Below are 8,212 nucleotides of genomic sequence, written 5' to 3'. Positions count from 1 at the left end.
TCATATTAATCTCACTCACCCAACTTGAAAACCTATATTCAAAAATTCGCAATTTCTATTGTACTCCCGGAGTACAATGGTCACGGTACTTGATTAGGGGTTTTTGCTCCCACCAATCGGAATGCGTCACGTGGGCCAATCAGGTCCTGCCAAGTGTTCCCCAGTTGGACCTCTCAGGGGCTTGCCACGTGGCACACGCTTATTCGTCCGCCTTGGACCTATTATGTCATGACACGTGGCATACTCCATGCCTAATGGAGAAGTCGGCCACCCAGGCCCAACTTCCGAGGGAAGCCCAATCAGCCCAAGGTTAACCTAAACCTAGATTGGCACATTTCCCGAGGTTATAAATACCTCCCTTAATCCTCTTAAGGGAGATTACGCAGATTACACACATTAAACTCTCTCACCTAGAGAGGCCCAATCACTTTAATTTCCGCATTAATTACTCCTTAATCAAGTACTAACTTGACCGTCGGAGGCGGATCTCCAATCATCCGGAGCATCCGTTTGTTTTGCAGGTACAGGCGTCCGGTTCCAGTCTCGGAATTGTAACTCTCCCGCAGGACATCAGAAAACCCCGAAACATCTTGGCGCCGTCTGTGGGGAGAGTACTTCTGAGATGGCATCCACGTTTGTACCGGCTCCTGAAGAGAGACGTCCCCTGGACGACCCTCTAGTTCAGTCGGACCACGATACTAAATTAATTTGAAGTTGAAGCTCACACAGCTTCAGACGGGACCCTAAGGGGCCGACATACCCGTCATACCGAAAGGAGGGAACGGGAACATCTTCAAACTGGAAGCGAGCCAGCAGGCGCACCGCCTGTTCGGCAGCAGCCGACTGATGGGTCTGCTCCCATCACAAGGAACGAACTCATGACCTTCATGAGGGACTTCAAGGGAGAAATTCAAGAGTTGATCAACAAGAAGTCGCCTGCTCTGGACAAGGAGCAGTCGGCTAAGAAACCCTCCACTTCACGGAAGAGGAAGCCAGTTCAAGGGCGAGAGGCGACCCCTCATCCTAAATCTAGGAAGTGGGAGCCACCTGCCCTTGATTTCACAAAATACCGTTTTCCTACTCCAGGAAATAGGAAACATGTTCGTCATATTCAGGCGGACGGGTCGAGGAAAACATACACACACGCTCGGCTACTGCTAGAACAGAAGAAGAGTGACCGATTGTCAGAGTCGGCCTCTACTTCAAACTTCCAAGACAGTCTGCGAAATACCTCGATGAGGCATACTCAGTCGTATCATGAGAGTCAGTCAGGCGGCACCTCCCGTCAGTCCGGCTTTCATAGCGACCAGGCGGTACCAAACTTACCGTTTGTACCGCAACAACAGTATTTTTTACAGCCACCTCCGTTTGGTGGACATGCAGCAAAAAATGTCCAACCTATGGACTGGAAGCTACGGTTTCTTAGACTTGGTGAACAGCCGTCGGCCTTCTCCAAGGAAATTACTGAAGCCGCTCAGCCGGCCAAAGTGAAAAATGTATTAGTAGGCGCCTATGACGGCACTACTAACCCAGAAGACCATCTGATGGCATTCACCAACCTGATGTACCTTCAAGGGTTGGATGATCCCACTTGGTGCAAGTGTTTCCCAGCGACTCTCAAAGGAATCGCACAACAATGGTTCGACAACCTGCCGACTGGTTGTGTAAATAACTTCAAGACGCTTGCTTACTTATTCACCTCCAACTTCGCCATGAACATCCCTGCGAAGAAGACGACCCTTGATTTAGGAACAATTCAGCAGGGCGAGAAGGAGGGGCTTCGTTCTTACATCAGGCGGTTTAACCTGATGAGAATACAGATTCAAGGGTTACCGGATGAAGTAGCCTATACTGACTTTTTCAGAGGTCTCAAAGACGGGTCGACCTTTAAATTTGATTTGGTCCGAAAGAGGGTGGCGACTCTTCAAGAGGCCTTGATTGAAGCGGAAGCCTATATACAGGCGACTGATATTTGTATTACGGTAAAACAGTAAGACGGGAAAAGGTCCGACAAAAGAGAAGGACGACAGAAACAGTCGTCAAACAAAGACGAGAAGAGAAAAGAGGTCTGGGTGGCTGATTCCTCTAAACAGCCGGCCCAGAAAAAGAAAAAAGAATTCAAACCATACTCCACAAAGTATGCGTTTAACAAGGATAGCCAATTTATCCTAAAGGAAATCAAGGGACGGATCTCAATTGAGAAGCCGGTCCCCATGAAGGGTTCTGCAAACAACCGGAACCAAGAAAATTTTTGTGATTATCATGAAGATGTTGGTCATCACACCAATGAATGCATCAGTCTCATGCGGTATCTGGACCGCCTGGCTGAGCAAGGTGATCTTGACACTTATGTCAAGAAATCTACGGGGAACACTTCCTCGAAAAAGCAGTCGGCCAAAAAGAATCAACAGGCCGACAGTTCCGATACATATGATGCAGTCGTCTACACCATTGCAGGCGGCTTCTCAGGAGGCGGCCCCACTATTAGGGGCAACAAAGACAATATCAGACGGTTAGATGTAAATTCCGTTCACCAAGGACGGCCCTCCAAATATTCATTTCCTGAGATTGTCATCACTGAAGAAGATCTAGGAGGGATAAGAGGGCCGCATGACGACCCTATCGTTATTGAATGTAAAGTGGTCAACCGGAGAGTTGGCCGAATCCTCATAGATACCGGAAGCTCCTCAGATCTCATCAGTAGCAAATGTCTGTCAAAACTAAAATATCAGACTGATTGCATTCATCCGGCATCCCACCCTTTAGTAGGGTTTGGAGGAGGAGTCGTCCACCAAGTGGACGAGAGATACTGGACGATCTTCACTCTGGTTACTGTGCTTCCCATATAGGCGGTAGGACGCTTGCTCAACGAGCAAGGCGGCAGGGCTACTTTTGGCCTACTTTAGAAGCAGATGCGATGGAGATGGTGAAAAAATGTGACAAGTGCCAAAGGTTTGGCAAACTAATTCACCGTCCGGCTACTGACCTCACTACCATTCATAGCCCACTACCGTTTGCTAAGTGGGGCATGGATATTCTGGGTCCATATACGCCTGCTACAGGCGGAAGGAGGTACATACTTGTTGTCGTCGACTACTTCACTAAATGGGTAGAGGCGGAGGCTGTAAAGGGAATCAAGACGAAGGATGTAATTTCATTCATTTGGAAAAATGTCATCACTCGGTTCGGGGTTCCCATGTCTATGGTTTTTTATAATGGTCCCCAATTTGAGACGCCTGTTCTCAAAAGCTGGTTGGGTGACCAAGGAATTGCACACTACTTTGCATCTGTCGGCCGTCCACAAGCAAACGGCCAGGTAGAAGCCTTTAATAAAATCATCTCAGACGGTCTCAAGAAAAAGATTGAATGAGCAGGCGGCCTATGGGCGGATGAATTACCACATGTTCTCTGGGCCATTAGGACGACTGAAAAAGGGGCGACTGGAGAAACTCCATTCCTCCTAACTTCTGGTGCGAAAGCTGTTCTTCCAATAGAACACTACGAGCCGACTCTTCGAGTAATGCTATATGACGAAGAGGCAAACTGGGAAGCCATGCGCCTGGCATTAGACTCACTTCCTGAAAGGAGAGGCAATGTTGTCTTGCGCCATGAAATTTACCGCCTGAGAATGACTAGATCATACAACAAAAAAGTACACAGGCGTCCACTCAAAGTGGGGGACTTTGTACTTAGGAAAATGGAAGCAGTTGGAAGGGCTAATGAGTCTGGAAAACTAACTCCCAACTGGGAAGGACCCTATCGAATCTGTGAAGAGGTCAGGGACGGTACCTACCGTCTGGAAACACCAGACGGCCAACCGTTGCCTCGAACTTGGAATGCAGATAATCTTAAGAAATATTTCTTTTGAATGATATAAATAGTCAAGGGCTACTTAATAAAAGTTTGCATACTTAATATTCAATTTTGTACTAAGAGGGGCACGCCTACTAACAAACAGTCGGCTACTCTCCATACTCAGTTTTCATTTTTACTTAAGAGGGGCATGTCTACTGACAAACAGTCGGCTACTCTCCATGTTTAATTTTTATTCTTACTTAAGAGGGGCAGGCCACCTATACATTTACAGTCGGCTACTCTCCATTGAGTATTTTACTCTATCTTCAGAGGGGCATGCCGTTTGTACCTTTACAGTCGGCTACTCTCCATTGAGTATTTTACTCTATCTTCAGAGGGGCATGCCGCCTGTACCTTTACAGTCGACTACTCTCCATTGAATATTTTACTCTCACCATAGGGGCATGCCGTCTGGATATATAGTCGGCTACTCTCCATATAAGAGGGCCGACTGGTTCCAAAGCACACAGCCACCCCCCTTATACTTAGCTAAAAATGATCAGGGCCTGGCCGACCCTGTGCCTAAACAGGCGGCTACCCTCCTCTTACTTAGCACCTACGTTCACCAAGAACTAACCAATTCCACAAGCCGAATGATCAGTCCAGGCGCCAAGCCAACTGATCCAATCTTTAAACTAATTCGACCTGTCCCAACATCATAGCAGGCGTCCGGCGGCATCCCTCCGGATGAAATTCGTCGCAGAGAGCAGCTCCCTTTTGGGTGGAACATTGCTCTATAAACTAATTACACGGCACCTATACGACTGTCCCCAAGGGCAACCACGTAGCTGTTTTTGAGACAAGGATAACTCTATCACTAACCAAACCAGTGGTAGCAGTTGACATCTGAGTCAGATGACCGCCTGTATTACTTGGGATAAATGCAGGGGGTACCTCTTGAGTTAATAGCCAACAAACATTGGCGAATCAAAAGGTTCAGCCGGCCTCCGTCGCCTGGTACCTTTACTACTCAAGCAGGAGTGACAGCGACTGAGTAACACCAAAGTTAACTCATAGTCACTCTCTCAAACTTAGTATGGAGCCTAAAAGGTATGAGTCGTTCGCCTGTTTTTAGCAAACAGGGGCTCTCAACCACTACTCCTGCTAGGTTAACAACCTATGAGTTAAAAGCCAACAAACATTGGCGAATAAAGGGGAACAACCGGTACCAACCGCTTGATACCTCTACTACTCAGTTACTTGGCGACTAGGTAACAATCATGTTTACTTGGTCAAACCACTTTCCTACTTGGTTAATTTTACAAATGACAGGACCGCCTGCCTAAAGGGGATCCAGTCTTTAAAATGGTTCGAATACCGATTGGATAAATGGCCGACTGATCGTCTAGCCTGGAAACAGACAACCAGTCGTCCAGGGGCATAGGCGGCGTGACTAACTATCCGTACCAGTCTGCAACTATCGGCCATGTAAAACGGTCGGTATAGTGTACAATTGGATATCAGAATATTCAATACTTAAACAAATTTGAAGCAAAACAAAAACATTCATTAAAAGGAAGCCGGTTATTAAAGACCGGCAAAATATTCAGAGCCCTGGCCCCCTGGCCGGGTAAATACAAACAAACGGCACGCAGGCCGTGGAAAGAAGACATAAAGCTTAAGAAGGGGGCAGATCTTCAATATTAGCAGCTGCCGCCTGGTCAACACTCTTCTTGCTGGACTCGGCTTCAGCTGCATCCTTCTTTGATGCATTACCCCCAAGCGGCACAAGCGCCACTACCGGTTGCTCCTCCTCCTCCAACGCCTCTTCCTCAACAGCCGCCAGGATCTCTTGATTATATCTATCAGAACACTGGCGGTACGTTTTTTCCCATGAGGCAAAGTCGGCATTGGGGAAGAGGCGGCCCCAAGTCATGCGCTGGATTTGAGCAGAGTCTTCCATCATCTCCCGGACCAGCTCCATCATGCGCAGGGTCACCAGGCGTACCTTTACGCTCGCCAAGGATTTCTCCAAGGTTTCGTATGAGGACATCTTTTGGCGAAGAGGTCTCAGCTCGGCCTTGAGGTTGTTGATGGTCGCCTCTAGCTCGCTATTCCTCTTCTGGGCCGCCTCTAACTGAGCCCGGATAGCGGCGGTAGCCTGCGTCTGATAATAAAGAATATCAATGGTCAGAACTTCATTTTGGGCAATTTGAAACATTGCCTTATCACAGTCAGAGGCGGCCATAGCTTTTGCAGCCTTTACCTCTTTGTTCTTCCGGTCAAGCGGCTTGCGAAGGCCGTTCACTCGGAGCAGGGCCTAAGTAAAAAGGGGAACAGGCGTCAGTTTCCAAACAAAAAAGAAAACAGGCGTCCTGGAATTCAAATACTCAAAAATATGCTAAGTATACCTCAGCAAGGACCCCTGCAATCCCGTCTAGGTCAAGGGTGCCGACACCCCTGACCGCCTCCCTTTCAGCTGGAGGAACGACCTTGATCATAGACTTGGCCACCTCGACCAAGTCAGGCTCCTGAGGGCCGGCTGCATCAAGCATAAACAAATGGATTAGACCTAGTAAAGAAGGGAGCAAGTCTAAAATTTACAAGGATAATTTCATACTTCTAGGTGGCCCAGCTGAAGTTTTAGAAGAAGTGGCCGGCTGTTTCTCAGCCGCCACATGTTTCCTGGCAGAACCAGGAGAGCACGCAACAGTCGTCCTCCGGGCCTTGGGGTCCGGCTGTTGGGAAGAAGAAGCTCTTGGAGCGCCCGTCTAAAAAAGAAGAAAAGAGTCAGTATATGCATAAACACAACTCCAAAAAGAGGGTGAAAGGTTCGAAGCCCACCAAGGGTTCCCCCTTGTTGGGGGATTCGGTTGAAGACTGTTGCATGATGGAGGCCCGCAACATGGTCGCCGCAGTCTTGGAGGCGGTAATTTTGCTCATGGCGTCCGCTGCAAAAACAAATAGCAAAGTTAATAAAAGTCATAACAAGAAATGCATGGAACAACAGAGTATTCGACAGGCCGGCTACCTCTTGAGCACCGACTGCTGAGGCCACAGGCGGCCAAAAAGTACTCGTCGTAGAGCCATTTGAAGCTCGGGACGCAGTGCAGGGGTACTTGCTCTCGTACCCCTGAAGTAGAGTTCACCTTCGACTCTACTTTGAAGAGTCCTTTATCTAGGATCTCTTTCTTAGCCTTGGGGGGAACAGGCGGCATGCTGCGGCCGCCTGCAAGAAGGGGCGGATTCCTGTTCCACCTGTTGAAGCGCTTGTTCAGCTCTGTGTCTGAACTCTCAATGATAAGGAAGGTGCTCCGCCAGTCCTTCCATTTGTTTGCTTTACCTCTCGTCATGAGGTAGCCCCTGTGGCTCGTTAATTGATACCCGCCGGTACCGCCTGCCTTAGGGGTCCGGCTGAGGTAGTTCATGTGGGCGAAAGCCTCGAAGTTCGGCTCCACCCCGTGCAGTTCGCACCCGGCCACATAGCCGAGTACGTTGACCCAGGAGTTCGGGGCTAACTGCCATAACCCTAACTCATACCCATCCAAGATCCGCTGAACAGCCGGATGTAGTGGGAAGCGCAGCCCAGCCTTGATGGCCGCCTCGTAGCAGCCAAAGCAGGCGCCATCATAACTGGTACCAGCCGGCCAGAGGACTGTGTCTTCTGGATCCGGCACGAACACTAAAAAGTCGGGGCCCATTGTGTGGTTTGTGATAAAGCTCTCCACTTTCTCTTGCATGGCTGTGATCCGGCCCCGAGGTACCGTGCAGTAGTAGGGGGTATTTTGCTCTCGGTGAGAGGCGGATGGCTCCGCCCAATCGTCCCCCTTCTCAACTGCGTGAGAAAGCCTCGCCTCTTGTAGGCGACTGTTTTTCTCTTCTGTGTCCAGAGAAGCATGGCCAGAAGAGCTAGACTCGGAATCGTCCTCTGACGAATCCGAAGAGGACGACTCCTCCCCTCTCCCGGAGGGGCCCGCCTCCTCTCCTTTAAAAGGAGCAGGAGAGAATGTAGAATTGTCAACTGTAAAATGGGAAGGGGTCACTTTGACTCCTCCCTCAGAACTGCCGGCTTTCAAGCCGCTTTGTTTCACTTCCACATCTGGCGCCTGGTCAGATGTTTCACTAATCGGCACCCTGTGGGAGGAGCCGTCTGAGTTTGAGATCCTGGCAGTCTTTTTTGTTCTGGCCATCATGCTCTGCATAGACACAGATACAGTCGGACTTTGTATAAAGGGCAAAGATGGGTCCAGAAAAGGGCAGGCGGCACTCCTAGTCCTAGATTCAGCCGTCCCCGGTGACCGACTGATCACTAACCTAGGTCGTGTCGTGTGCTTCCGTGGTGCCATTTCAAAAAAGAATAAAGTAAAGAGAAAATTAAGAGTAAGAGAACCGACGGTTACCTGAACGAGTGACGATT

This window comes from Chenopodium quinoa, unplaced genomic scaffold (genome assembly GCF_001683475.1).
Source record: "Chenopodium quinoa cultivar QQ74 unplaced genomic scaffold, ASM168347v1, whole genome shotgun sequence".
NCBI classification, from domain to species: domain Eukaryota; kingdom Viridiplantae; phylum Streptophyta; class Magnoliopsida; order Caryophyllales; family Amaranthaceae; genus Chenopodium; species Chenopodium quinoa.
Note: the sequence above shows the minus strand (reverse complement) of the source record.